This window comes from Tachypleus tridentatus, chromosome 1 (genome assembly GCF_004210375.1).
Source record: "Tachypleus tridentatus isolate NWPU-2018 chromosome 1, ASM421037v1, whole genome shotgun sequence".
NCBI classification, from domain to species: Eukaryota; Metazoa; Arthropoda; class Merostomata; order Xiphosura; family Limulidae; genus Tachypleus; species Tachypleus tridentatus.
Genome location: NC_134825.1, coordinates 98,840,144 through 98,855,168, shown reverse-complemented (window position 1 = coordinate 98,855,168; position 15,025 = coordinate 98,840,144).

Sequence of the window (15,025 nt, the reverse complement as noted above, 5' to 3'; positions counted from 1 at the left end):
CTACTTTCAACTTCATTTCAAGCATTTAAATAAATGTATAAATCAGGAATTTTTTGAAGGCTACCGCTGCTTTAGTTTCTGAAAGGAACACTTCTGAGAACTAAGCGCTTAGTTTGCATATGTGCAATCAAGACAGACGATGATGTGTCGTGCAGTCAAACCAATCTGCTGCACAACAAGCTGTGTGTTGTTAATATGAGTGATAGTTTAGCAGTTTTTCACCTTCTGTGTCTGGGACTGTACCAATCCAAACTATCACATATTTTCAGTGGATGGTCTCTATTAAATTCTTACATCACATACCAAATTTCTGTAATTTTCATTTTGTTTATTTTTTCTCTTCCTACCTAAAATATTGAGTTTTTATTTAATATAAAAACATACTCAACTTCTGTGGATTTTTTTTTTTCAAATTTGGTACACTCATATATCTCTTCAACCTGCAGTTAGGAATCTCATTTAACAAGAACCGCTCACATTTAACAAAAATGTTTGCAAAAAGTCACGTGAGCTATCTATTTAACATTTTGTACTACAGCATCACCTAAGAACAAAACTGGATGATTTTTAGTTGTTTTTTTGCTATTCGACTGATTTAGAGCAGCAAAATTATAAGGTGAAAGGACATGCAGATACACAAGTATTGTGTCTCCCCCTGGAACAACGGTAAGTTTACAGATTTACAACTCTAAAATCAAGGGTTAGATTTCTCTCGGTCGACTCAGCAGATAGCCCGATGTGGCTTTGCTATAAGAAAACACATACACACAAGTATTGCTTAGGCCAAGCAAACTAGATTACTAGTTTCAAAGCTCTACTTATTCATTATCAACTTTTCATCAAATATTTGCTCAATTTTGTGAAATTCTTCTAATTAAAGAGTGTTTACCTTCACATCACATGAGCTTAAGTAGTTAACATAACTAATGATTCTTGATACGGTTGTACCAATTACATGGGAATGATGAGAAGAAACTTGTAATATAAATTCCATGGTGTTACTGTAAAGGAAGCTATTAATAGAATTTTAGAGAGAAAAACTACCACTATATATTTTAAAGAATCTTATTGGTTCTTTAAGATAAGAGTCTATTCTAAATATTAAGTTTGCGATTCTAAAGCAATTGTGAGTTACTATCTATTGTCACTTTCTTATTTGTTGTTGTTTATTAGTGTATATTGGCAAAAGATCGAAAACACTCAAAATATGAAAAAAGGCGGGCCGAAAATGAACTAAGCTTGCAGCTTAAAGGAATGAAATCGAAATTGGCAGTCATACTGGTAGCTACACTTATAGCACTGATAAGACTTTTACAATAGACTTTAGTTAACCAGACCGTATTTGATTTTTTATTCTAATGACAGTGTAATTACACAAAATAAATTTTGGTTGGATAAACGCTTGCTTCAACCATGGTAGATACAACAAGGGTGTTACTTGTATTATTTTCAAGATTGTTATGTCAAAATATTCAAGGAACTATTTAGAAGATGGTAGAATTTATTAACCATTTAATTTATTTCTTCTTTGGACAATATTTTATTGTTTTTCGTGAAAATAATATTACATCACATTTAATGACTGTGTCCTTTATAAAAAATGTAATTACTTTGTTCATAATTGTTGTATTTTTGAAAAAAAAGTCAAAGAGTAGATGATGACGATTAAATGAAGAAGTAAATTTACGTTTAATGTATATTTTATTTCATATTGAATGTTTGTTTTTATGAAGAGGTAAAATTATGTTCAAACAGTTAATTTATTTAAAGGTAAGATATCTTTCATTAAAAAAGAAAGACAAAAATTCCAGTGGACAGAAACTGCTTACTCTTATGAGTGTCATATTTTACTTACTGTAACTTATTGTTTACATTCTATTCTTCATCATTATTTAATACGTTGGATATTTTGTAGGTGAATTTTGTAACATATGAGTACCTTCAGGTATGCAAGTTGGTTTCCTGAGCCTGTATTTCTTGTGACATTTGAGCCCAATAAGTACGTCACTGATGCTATAGGTGTATAGTACCCTCGCTACACAACACGTACAATATCAGAATAATATCGGTGGGTCACTTTGATCTCATGTTGAATCCAGAGAGAGAAAAAGTACATCTTACTTCAAATATGGCAAGATCATTTCTTTTAGTATTCACTCATACGCCATACAGTCCATCCTTAGATAAATGTTACTGTATGAATAATGCTAACTGCTTTACTTGTCATATCTTCCTAACGTCAATAACTACTTACCCTATTCAAAAACAAATATGAAAAGTTCGAATTTCTTACAATAAGTGGCCCAGCATGGCCAGATGATTAAGGCACTGGACTTGTAATCTGAGGGTCACGGGTTCGAATCCCCGTCACATTAAGTATGCTTGTCCTTTCAGCGTTGTGGGCGCTATAATGTGACCATTAGTCTCACTATTCTTGAGTAAAAGAGTAGCCCAAGAGTTGGTGGTTGGTGAAGGTGACTAGTTTCCTTCCCTCTAGTCTTGCATTGCTAAATTAGGGACGACTAGCGCAGATAGCCCTCGAGTAGCTTTGCACGAAATTCAAAACAAACCAAACCAAACTCACGCTAAGCTTTAAGACTCTAGGATCTATTGAAGTGTGTTAGGTTGTTTAACTAGCTTAGACATTCGTTCCGCAACAGTAGTATTAAATTCTGAGTCTTGTATTAGAGCAGGGATATATTATTTACAAAGAGCATAATAAACTACAAAATGAATATGAAAATTGCTAAATACCATATCCAGTGACATTCACTGATTTTTATGCGACTTATTGTTACTTCTCTCACCCAAAGCACTTTCTTGAAATGCTGCTTTTCTCTATGAGATGCTAATATTGGATAAAGCAAGTAATCGCCATTTTAATTCCCAATTCGAGAAGAATATCTTATACATCCATAAATTTTCTATCCACAACAGCCACGTCATATGATTGCGTCTATACAGATATGTTTTGCACATTATAGGCTTGTTTTTTTTTTTTTCAAAATGAATTAAATTAAGGTTTAAAAATGTAAAAATATGGCAAAAGACGGATTTAATCACTTTAACATAAAATAGTTTTTACGACAAAAGAAAGAACGTCATCTTTAAACAACTTCCACTTTTAACATTTATCGCAGCTGATATTAGTAAAACGTATTAAAAGTGGTACGGATGCTTTGTTTGTTTGTTGTTTAGTACAGAGTTACACAATGGATTATCTGCGTTGTAGTGAAAGCACTTCCACACAAATATTTATCTTTCTCTTCATCGTTTGTAAATAAAATTCTTATTTTACACACTTCTTGCCTTCACATTTGTAACGTTTGAATAAAATAATAAATGTTTGATTATTAAATCAATTTTATAAATAGTAAATCACATTTGATAACTGTTTTCAGTAGACAAAGAAGTTTGTTTATTTGAGCCCAAAGCTGGCAGTTGACTATATAAAGATGAATTAAATTTTAAATTTTAGCTTTATCAAAGGAGTAAATGTATATTTTGTTATTATCTACGTTGCGTGTAAAGTATATTTCGATTGATAACTGCTTTTTCCGGATGAAAAGAGTGATTACAGTTAATTATTGTCTCTATATAAGAAGCAATCAGATTCAGCGGCAGAAAATACGACTATTTTTTGTAGGTAGTTGATATCTCATTAGATGCGGAAATTCGAAGGCTTAATAATGAGGTACATGACTATATGGAATATGATCCATGGAAATTTTCACGTGCTGTTTTCTTTGATACAAGTAATTGTTAAAATATCGAAACTCGGTTTTTAACGTCGTAAGTCCGCAGACGTACCGCTTTGCCACGCAGACGTACTTTTTTTTTGTGTTTCGTCAAAGCTTTCCTGACTGCTCTTACTGCTAGCTTTATTTAAACAACTGATTTGCCATTGTGATTGTATAAACACCTGCTACACTTACAACGCTTTGAACATTTTGTCACCTTACATTTGCAGGTTAGCCTTGATTACCAGACACCATTTTACTGAAATCTGGTCAATCAATGTTAAACGATAAAATGCTATATCTATTAACTCTAGAATCTGTTTTACTTAAGCCCAACATTTCACCATGATTTTAGCACCAGACATCTAAATAACACTATGCATCTATTTCACTTACTTATTAACATTTGTACATGTAAATTTACTAACGAAGTAATCAAAGAGGAATTTTGGGCTTTAAATTAAATGGCTTATGAAGATATTCTATTTATATCTTATTATTATTATTTACCATGCGTACTATACGTTAATACATTTCGCTAATTAATCAATTAACTACTATGAAAGTTTTACAAAGAAAATAGTAATTTCAATTTTGTATACAACTTTAAATAAAGAGAATAAAATATGTATTTTCTTAACATTAGATAATTAATACTAGCGAAAATCATAACGAGAAATATTTTCATAGGTAAACTGTACAGCTTCAATAGCAGTGTACAGTAAATCGTGAAATGACTGTTTCATATATCGGCTTTAATGTAAAAGAAATTTCTACAATACCGCCATCTAAATTTCCTGAAAATATGCTAAACTAGCAGGAACTGGTCTGAATATTGGGTAAATTAAGTTACTAGATTCAACAACGAGGTTATATTATCTGATTACAGCTTTTCAGAGCTGGAAAGAATAATATGGAATCGTTTTATATTTCATGGTTCTTAGACAGCCTATAATTCTCTACGAGGAAAATTCAAAATAATTTGATGCATAGATCGTTTGGTTTTTTTAGTAAAGAAAATAGATATTAGTTTCAGGTTTTTAATTTAATTAATGAATACAACTTTAAAAAATTGAACTTTAAACACTTCAGAAAATAGTTTGAGAGTTTCTGTACATTCCAGTACTTCGTGTAGGAGTTGTAAGTTGAATTAGCATACTGTCTACATTTCTATATCAGCACTACCGGTAAATTAGCATGGGCAGAATAACTAGAATATTGCTCTGCTAACTGAATAGAAATGCACTTGTTTCGTTGCACAAACACAAAACCAACATGATGGTTAGAATAGCTCATCTCGCTGATCCCATCTCTCATCGCATCTTTATTTCCTGGTTTTCTAGTGTAATAAAATACGTCAAATACTATATTTTGTTCGAAGTTCTTGTGAGGAAAAAATGAGCCTTAAGAGCACATCTTCTTCAGAAAGCCCCAGAACATGGCCTTTAATGGACCCTTAATCCACACCCGTAGTGATTCTTTTCCCTTCAAAAAACAGGTCTCGACTGCGGCCTATCAAATACCACATTTAGCTGATTCCGTTTTCTAGTTAGTGTCCGTTCTCAGAACCAATGACGGCCATAAAACCTTCCAGACTATTTATAGATAAACTATCTTTAGTTTTTAGTATTTGAGAGAAAAGAATAGAAGTGTATTACTGAATGTGCTATGAATAATGCTTCAGGAATAGTCTGTTAACTTAAGCCTTGTTTTAGATTGTTTGTCATCGCTGTATTTGATGATGTATATGACACACTTTTGTTCAAGTTACGGTGTTAGTGCGTTTCCAAATAAGGTCTTACCTTCTGAAATTACCACATTCTAAGAACTAAAAAAAATAAATAACTATCACCGTCATTTGTTCTGATATATATTACATATTGTAATATAATATTCAAAATAACTCTTCTATATATTACGCTTATTATCTAGTAGACTAAGTATCATTGTGTAATTACGATAGTTCTGTCGAGCGAAAACTCATCTGCTAGCTATAATTTTATATAATGTTTTCCATGAAATACATATTTCTTAATGTTGAGTGAAAGGTATTTCCATAATTTAGTTCACTCTATTTTAAGGAGAAAACTTTTGTGAGTTCATACTTTGTTTTACAGAAGATTTATTCTGATATAGATAATGGATCCTTACCAATATTAAAACATATTTATGCACATTTTCAATTAATCCAACAGCATAATGTGAAAACATGTTAAAAAAGAAACAACTTGCTTTATATGGTATACCCAAAAGTCACACACCAGTGAATTATATTCCTGAGCTTTCAACTTCAAGTTTCATTAAACTAAAACTTGCTTTAAAGGATATATGTGACCATAGACCATACCAATAGGTATGAAATCGTACAAATCTTTCTTCTTTTGTCTATTTCGAAATCCGTTTTTATTTTATTTTTCGACAAATTTAATGGGACTAGACCACTAAAAATCATAAGCAAATTGCATATACGTGCTTTCGGCATATTGAATTTGAATTGAATTGAATTTTGAATTTCGCGCGAAGCTACTCGAGGGCTATCTGCGCTAGCCGTCCCTAATTTAGCAGTGTAAGACTAGAGGGAAGGCAGTTAGTCATTACTGCCCACTTCGAACTCTTGGAATACCAAGAATAGTGGGATTGACCGTCACATTATAACGCCCCCACGGCTGAAAGGGCGAGCATGTTTGGTGCGATGGGGATGCGAACCCGCGACCCTCAGATTACGCTTGGCCATGCCGGGCCTTTTCGTCATATAATGTTGATGGGTCTACAAGGATATCAAATAGGCACATTAAAAATTGTTTATTAAACATATCGCTTTCAGGCATAGTTTTATCTCTTTTTTTTTCTTTGTTTTGTCCTTCGTTCAGCAGCATGTGTCATTTGTCTTTTTTCTTAATGCTTAAAATGAAAACATTGCTAACAGTGTGTGCAGAAACCAATACTACAAAGTAGGGCTGTTCTCAGGAAAAGAATTTATCTGGTTGGACAAGTTACATACTCCAAAAAACGTGGCAACAAAAGAATGCTTACGTTATATATATAAAATAATGTTTTCTGAAATAGCTTCTGCTTGAATAGCGAGTCAGATTTTGTGGTAACTACAGACAAAGGCAAGCCAAGCGTTTTCTGATTTATGTTTGTTTGTGGTTTTCTCAGTTTCTGAATGGTCATCTTAAGGGATAATGCTGTTCAACCAGAAGATGTGCGTTATTGAGAAGATCATCTGGGGCATATTGCTTTTCTTACATGTAACATAGACTAAGTTCTGGACGATTAACTCATATCTGCAAGATTAAATCTAACATAGTTCAGAAACAGTTCCAACTTCTGCAAAACAAACGACATAATAGTGTCTCAAGCGCAATGAAATGCATTGAAATTTCAACATTTGAGATTAATATTTTCTAGAATCAACTGTTCTGATTATACAATCATTAATTAATTAGAATAACAAAATACGAAAAGTGTAACAGTTATTAACGGCCTTTCTTTGTTTTTTATTAAATATCATGTCCATTAAGTTAGTTTTTTCTGACATTTACTTCAATTGGTTTTTCTATTTCATGAAAAATGAAATACTGGTACCATTAGAAATGAGAATAAACATTTTGAAATTGAGAAAAATCAGTTTAGTTTTGTTAAGCGCAAAGGTACACAAAGGATTATCTGTACTCTGCACATCGCGTGTATCGAAACCCAACTTTTAGCGTTATAAGTCAACAGACATATCGCTGTGCTACTGGCTGGGGAACTTTGCGTACTGGTACAATAATAGCTATTGATATCAAATCAATAGTTTGTCTGTGGTATTCAGCTGACATTATATTCATAAAGTTTAGTATATCGTTAAAAAAAAAAGAAAGTCGTAATTCAGTCGACACCATAGCTCGAGAAACCTAGAATTCGATATAAGACTTTAGATAGATTGCTAACTTAACCAATAAACTTATGAGGAGTGAGCTTGTATCCTTTACTTATTGTCATATGCGATACAATATTATCCGAAAAAAGTATTACATATAATTGTTACGTTCAAGCTAAACTACTACAAAATTAGCTATCGCATCTAAACATAAAACTACGAAATCCAATTGTATCTACTACCAACGAAATAAAATACTAAGAATAATCTAAAGTACAAACATTAATATTTAAAATAAAACAATCACTACTTTTACGACTAAAACTATTATACTTAAAATACATAAACGTAATCTTATAACAAAACATACCCCCCTTAATCATTACAAATTAACAATTAAAAAAAATATCATATGAAAAACAGTAACTGTTGTAAATCATACTGAAACATAGCCCACACAAATTAAAATGAGTTTTACAAGCAGAATCAGTACACATTAAACCACATTTTGTAAGTCCTGGTCAAGAACTTTTATGGAAAATATTGTCATAATAACAACAGCAAAACTATAAAAAAACGTTTTTAATAAAAACAAATCTATCATGTTCAGTAATAACCGTCCTAAATTGAACGATCTTGACTAAGAAGTAACATTACAAATAAAACTGTAATGTCCAGTAATTTGTTTGTTCGTTTTTGAATTTCGCGCAAAGCTACTCGAGAGCTATCTATGCTAGCTGTCCCTAATTTTGCAATGTAAGACTAGAGGGAAAGCAGCTAGTCATCACCACCCACCGCCAACTCTTAGGCTACTCTTTTACCAACGAATAATGAAATTGATCGTAACATTATAACGCCCCCACGGCTGAAAGGGCGAGCATGTTTGGCGCGACGGGGATTCGAACCCGCGACCCTCGGATTACGAGTCGCACGCCTTAACGCGCTTGGCCATGCCAGGCCTATGTCCAATAATAACTACTTAACTAGTTTGACTACAGAAAAGAGCATAACCACAAAAATTAAATTACTCTGACAGTATGTAATATTACAACGAAAACTATCAGGTCAAAAGTATATATTACATATGAAACTGTTATTTTCAAACACAGTTATTATAAATGTATATTGCATAAATCAATCGCCATTAAAATGGCATCATCACATTAAATATTACACAAGTTATTATCATATCCTAACGTATATATATAACTAACAGAACTAACTAGAACATTGTGTCAGTGGAAGTCGAAACACATCTAATACACTTTTTCATATCATATATTTACAAATATGATAACTAATAGAGCACAGAATTATATACAATCCTGTGTCAGTGGAAGTATTAAACATACCTAATACATTTTTTAATATTATACACCTCTGAGGTAGAATAAATATAATTTTCATATCTAAACAGTCATTGAAAATGAAAGTCTCATTTCCATCCCATAACCAATAGAATGATCATGTGCAAATCTAGGTATTATGAGTTCCATGGTGTGTTAGCAGTAAGTTTCCGGTCTTACAGTGATAAAATATAGTATTTGATTCTCTGCCGTAAACAGAGTACAAATAACCATTATGTAGTTTTGTGTGAAACAAGAACCACCAAAACTATTACGAATCAAGTAGCGATGTTTAAATACAATCGTGGCTAATTAAAATATTATTTCCAAACATGATTATTAAACATGAAACTGTAACCTCAAAAGATCAGTTAGAAATATAAATATTAAATCCAAGTACAACTTTTAAAAGAAACAGTACTTTTAAAGCTTATACATTAAAACTAAAATTAACAAATGGCAAATAGAGCTTCAATTATAACTATTATAGTTTAAATGAAATACCTAAACAATACTATTACTAAAGAAATAAGCACCTGAAAATTTAACTACTGTTCTTGTCAATCAAGTATCCATGTTTATAAATTAGGAGTAAAACTGCAATTACCATTGGAAACACTAATACAAATGAAACTACAATGTTCAATTTTAAACATTTTCAGTCAAGTATTTTTCAAGTGTAACCATTAAAATTGTATTGAATCTATCATGTCTACTCATAACCATTGATATTAGACTACTATTTTCAAAGGTAGCCCTTACAGAGTAAAATATTACATCCAAATATAGCTATTAAACGAAACTATTATATTCAAAGATACTTATTATGAATGAAGCTATTATAACCAAATATAGTTATTACAAAAAACTGTTATAACCAAACATAACAATGAAAAATTAAATTATATCCAAATGTAGCTGTTATAAATGAAATTAGTATATCGATTTAACTATTACAAATGAAATCTTATAGGTAGCCATTAACATATAGTTTTCTTTAGGTTGCTGTTAAGCACAAATCTACAAAATGTGTTGTGTGTGCTCTGTCCATCATGAGTGTTAAGAGCCTACTTTTAGTGTTATAAGCCTTGGAATTACTGCCGCGCCAATGGGTTGGGGATCATTACAAATAAAACTACTGTATCTAATAGCAGCCATTATAAGTCAATCTAACATAAATATAGTGTCTAAAATTACCAAAAATGTATTCATAATCATTTTCTATTACAATAATAAAACCTTTTTAAGTACAAAACTACACATTCGAGTCTTTGTGTTCTGCGCAGTGGCTATCGAAACTCGATGTTTAGCATCAAAAGCATTCAGATTTATCTCTGAGCCATCGCAAGAGAGGATATTATGATAAAAAAATACATAATAGTGTAAGTATGTTTCTTGATCGTTTTTTCTTATTACTTTGATTCACTAATCTGAATAAGTGATTAAAAATGTTTGTGGACTGCATCTTAATTTTCGTGTTTATTTTATGACAATTGGAGAATTTTGAATGTCGAACTGTAAGGGTTTTATATGTTAATATTAGAGATAGTTATCAGTTTGGAGATTTAATTGGAGTTTCTGGTTCTACAAAGACAACTCTTTATCGTCACATACACATACAAAAATGAAAAATAGTATTCCCATAGTGAGTATTGTTCCATAGAAAGAAATATCTTATAAGTTCTCCCTTGTCACGTTCTTCTAACACGGGAGAATGATACACTACATGTGCCTGTGACTAAGTTATTTTAAACACACACACAAAAACGTCTTTTTTTGTAGACTATTTTTTACCATTATTTTTGTGGACTATTTTTTACCATTATTTTTGTAGACTATTTTTACCATTATTTTTTGAAGACTATTTTTACCATTATTTTTTGTAGACTATTTTTACCATTATTTTTGTAGACTATTTTTTACCAGTCCTTCTGTATATTTCCAACTTTTACTACTTTTTAACTTTTTCAAATTATACTCATTTTATGAAAACTTCGGTAGATAATTTGGTTCTCAGTTAATAAGTGAATATTCATATCTGTTTTTATAATGAGCCGTAGCTTAAACTTGTAAAGAAGAATGCTTAGCTCTATTCATACAGGGTTGTATATTTCATACGACCTTTTAACCACCATGAAGCGATCAAGGTATATATACTACAACTTTAAAAGTAATTGATATATCTTTACAAAATTTGGTAAGCTTTTACTAAACTTTAAAAGTCTGTTATAAACACATTTTTTTTTTACAATCGACTGTCTTCGTTAAGTATTTATCTACGAATATATGGAGTCATAGTGTCAATTGCTCTGAGTGCAAAGTGATTTTCATATTAAGATTAACAATTCTTTCCTTCATTTGAATATTTTTAAATTTCTTTTGTGTAACTGCTAAGATCTCCTATATAAATATCAGACTTTTTTCAGTAAAACTTCATATCTTATCTCTTATTTTTTATACCCTGACTCCAAACGAACTCGATCGATATTTAAATATTTTGGCTCACACAAACCTCCTGAAAGTGGAGTGTTCGTTAGCTGATTTATACTTTAACTCCTTGTTTCAAGGGTAAGAAAAAAGTCAATTTCTATACTTCTATTAGTGCCACTTTCAGTACGAACCTGCCCGGAGACATTGTCTGCATACTTAAGTAACAATAATATACTCTTCAAAAAAAGAAACGCAAAAGGCAAAATATGAGACAAATTGTTAACAAGTTTATTTCGAGTAGTTCTGTGTGGCATGTGTGAAACTTTGCACATTCACTGCTGAACATCCAAAGTCTGCAACGGCGAAGTCCACGCACACTAGTTGAAGTTTAACGTCACTCAACGTCAATAAGGAGTATGCCCCCCGTGAGCATCAATAACTTCTTGGCGGGCGTGGTTACACGAGATCTGCCAGATCGTGGACGGTTACAAGTTTATCCATGTTGTTGGTGACGATTCCATAGCCTTGTGATGGTGCTTGGGTGGACATTCACAGCTCTAGCAACATCTGATCGAGATTCGCCTGCTTCCTAGCGACCAATGGCGTTGTTGCATTGTGCTTCAGTCAGTCTTGGCGTAACTGTATTGCGTGTCGGTGGCTTATCACTGAGCTATGGAAACCGAGAACCCGTCACTTTTATAGGGATTTTGCACATGTTGCCCTTGCAGAACATGCAGATTTCTCAAACAAATTTATTGGACACGAATGCGTTTTGGCGAAAAATCCGATGTTTTCCTCCGTTTTCAAAGTGCACAACTTTTATTGTCATTTTGGTCTGACAATCAGTGCCTTAACACGTGTAACATCACATACTCTGAGCTTGTAACGTTATTACATATATTTTTCTTTAAAATAACAAAAATATCCCTTGTGCGTTTCTTTTTTTGAAGAGTATATGTTTTTATTAGGAAGTAATGAATATATTCATAATGCGTTTCTTTTCATATGCTCTTCTCGACCGTCATTATTTTATTATTAAAATATCAAAGTTCATACCTTTTACAATTTCTTAGAGGATGAGAGATCCAAACATTAATTTGTTTCTTTCTAGGCAGATTTCATATTATTTGCCTATCCTCTGATTATTATTGTTTGCAATACTTGTTTTTATAACTCTTACTGAATATCGCTTTCTGCTACGAATTTGAGTTTCTTGATGAATGTAAAGTTGCTATTCCCTAAGCCTGTATAATGCCTTCATTGTTTATGTTATCTACGTTGAGGTTTTCATACCTTTTATCATTATTTCAATAAAGCTCATTGGTTACCCTTCCCTTAGAAAAAAATGTTTTTCTTAAACTGTTTGAAAATATATAAAAAATGGTTTCAGATTTTCGCCCAAGTCTACAAGAGTCGCCTGTGCATAGTTGTCTCTGATTTTGAACTGATAGACTATAGGAATAATACAGCTATTCCACAGTATCCTCTGTCATTCTTGGGACACTCTTTTCTGATTGATTACCAAGATTTAAGCGTCACTCTTATAGCGCACCCATGACTCCAAAAGATCCATGAATCTTTTATAGACAGTCTGGTCACGACTATGTTATCCGCTCAATATAAAAAGTAAAATGGTTCAGTTTTTACTCGTATAACAAAACATCTTGAAAAACCTTATGAGGCTTTTAATTAACAGTAAAGTGTGTGTTTATTGTCATAGTATTTTTAACTGTGTTAACAAAACGTTGTTGTTTTAATAATCCTAGTATTGTTGGTAACTGTGACAAAGGTTATTATAATAGTTATTGTAGTTTGAGAACATAGAAAGAAGAAAGTTAATTTTCATAATGAGTACATTTTCTGCTATTGCAAAAACCAGAAGAATATTTTAACGGTTAGCTTGTGGTTGTTTGTAATTAAGCGCAATGCTACACAATAAACTATCTGTGCTCTCTCTACTCACCACGGATATTAAAACCCGGTTTCTAGCGATGTGAGTCCGCAGACATACCACTGTGCTATTGGGTTTGTTTGTATTTTAGGAGAAAAGATAGGTAAGTACAATAAAACCTGTATAGGTTTAATGATTTTTATATTTGTATTTTCTACCTGCACAACACCTCATGCAACAGTCAGGCCAAGAGACCCAAAGGTTCAAACACAACTATCCCTAACGTAGAAATACCAACCAGAATGAAAAAAAAGACATTTTGTTACATTTTGGTAGGTGGTGTTACAAAATTCTCATGTAACATTATGAGAAAATATTTGTTTGTTTATAAATTAATCACAAAGCTACACAATGAACTACTTGGCTCTGTACATTACAGATATCGAAACCCAGATTCCAGCTTTGTAAGTCTGCAAACATACCGCTGTGCCACTGTGGGGAAAGGGAGAAAAGAAACTTAATCATGACTTTGTGAAACAAATTATTATCTAATACTATAAGTGTAAAGGCTTGATCATGTTTCCTTCCTTTAAGTGTAATATAAGTATTGTGAAACAAGAGTTATATCCTTGTTTCGTTGACGGGGTTGAAAAGTAAACATACAAATTGTGAAACAAGTGTTTGATTGTTTTTAATAACGTTCCAACATCAAAACACGTAGAATCAACTTTTTAGTGGTTATTGATTGGCCTTAATTAAAATGTTTTTATTTGTATATCTATTTTAACGTTGTATGTTACTTATGATATTATGCTTAGTCATATTTTGAAAGTAAAGTTTCCATATATCAAGCGAAACTGAAACCAACTCTTAGTTATTATGAAAATGTGTAAAGCAATTGTCACCGAATATGTAATGTACCCTTAAACCCCAAAAAGTAACGTATGGTTTGAAGTTCAGATAGGACATTCGTATGCTATTCACGGGGCGACCCCTATGTTTTCCTGCGTTTTATGCTCACTTATAACTTGCAAAACCTGAACCACTTGTCACCAAACCTGTCACGTCGCCTCTTGGAAGCAGTACGATTTCCTATACTTTGAACAAGTACAATAGCTTGATAACAATAATGTTGATAAGAAACTGGTAAGTCATAATCCCGTAAAGATAAAAAAGTATTGTATAAGCTATGTGTTATGATACATCGCCTTGTATTATTCAAACTCTATAAGTTAGTTGGAGAGAAACATTTTTATATGTTTTATATTATAAATATAGTTCGTTTTGAAAAGAATATATCTGACACTAACAGAAAAGAATTATTTGTTTTGTATAAAATCTTTTATTGCAATAAAATTAATAATTTGTTATTGGAAAACCTGTATTAACCTAAGAAGCTCATGATACTTATCGCAATATGAGCTACTTAGTAAGAATATGAAAAGGTTAATTAAGTACAGTTAATTATTGCTTTAGGTAAAGTATTCGTAAGAAGAAACGAATAAAGTACTGAAATTAAACTTTCTCTTCCACGCTGCCTGCACCAAATTTCCCCATAAGTATCTCCATTTTTTGCTATTACACGCTGCCTGCTTCAAGTTTCCTCATTCAAGCTTCTCACTCCAATCCATTTTCACTATAATCTCAGTTTTGATATCTTTTTCTTCTTCCTTCGAACTTACCCATCAGCAACTCTGCAGCCTTACCGCGGATCTAATTGCGTATCTTTCGTTTCCTACAAATGTCCAGCAAT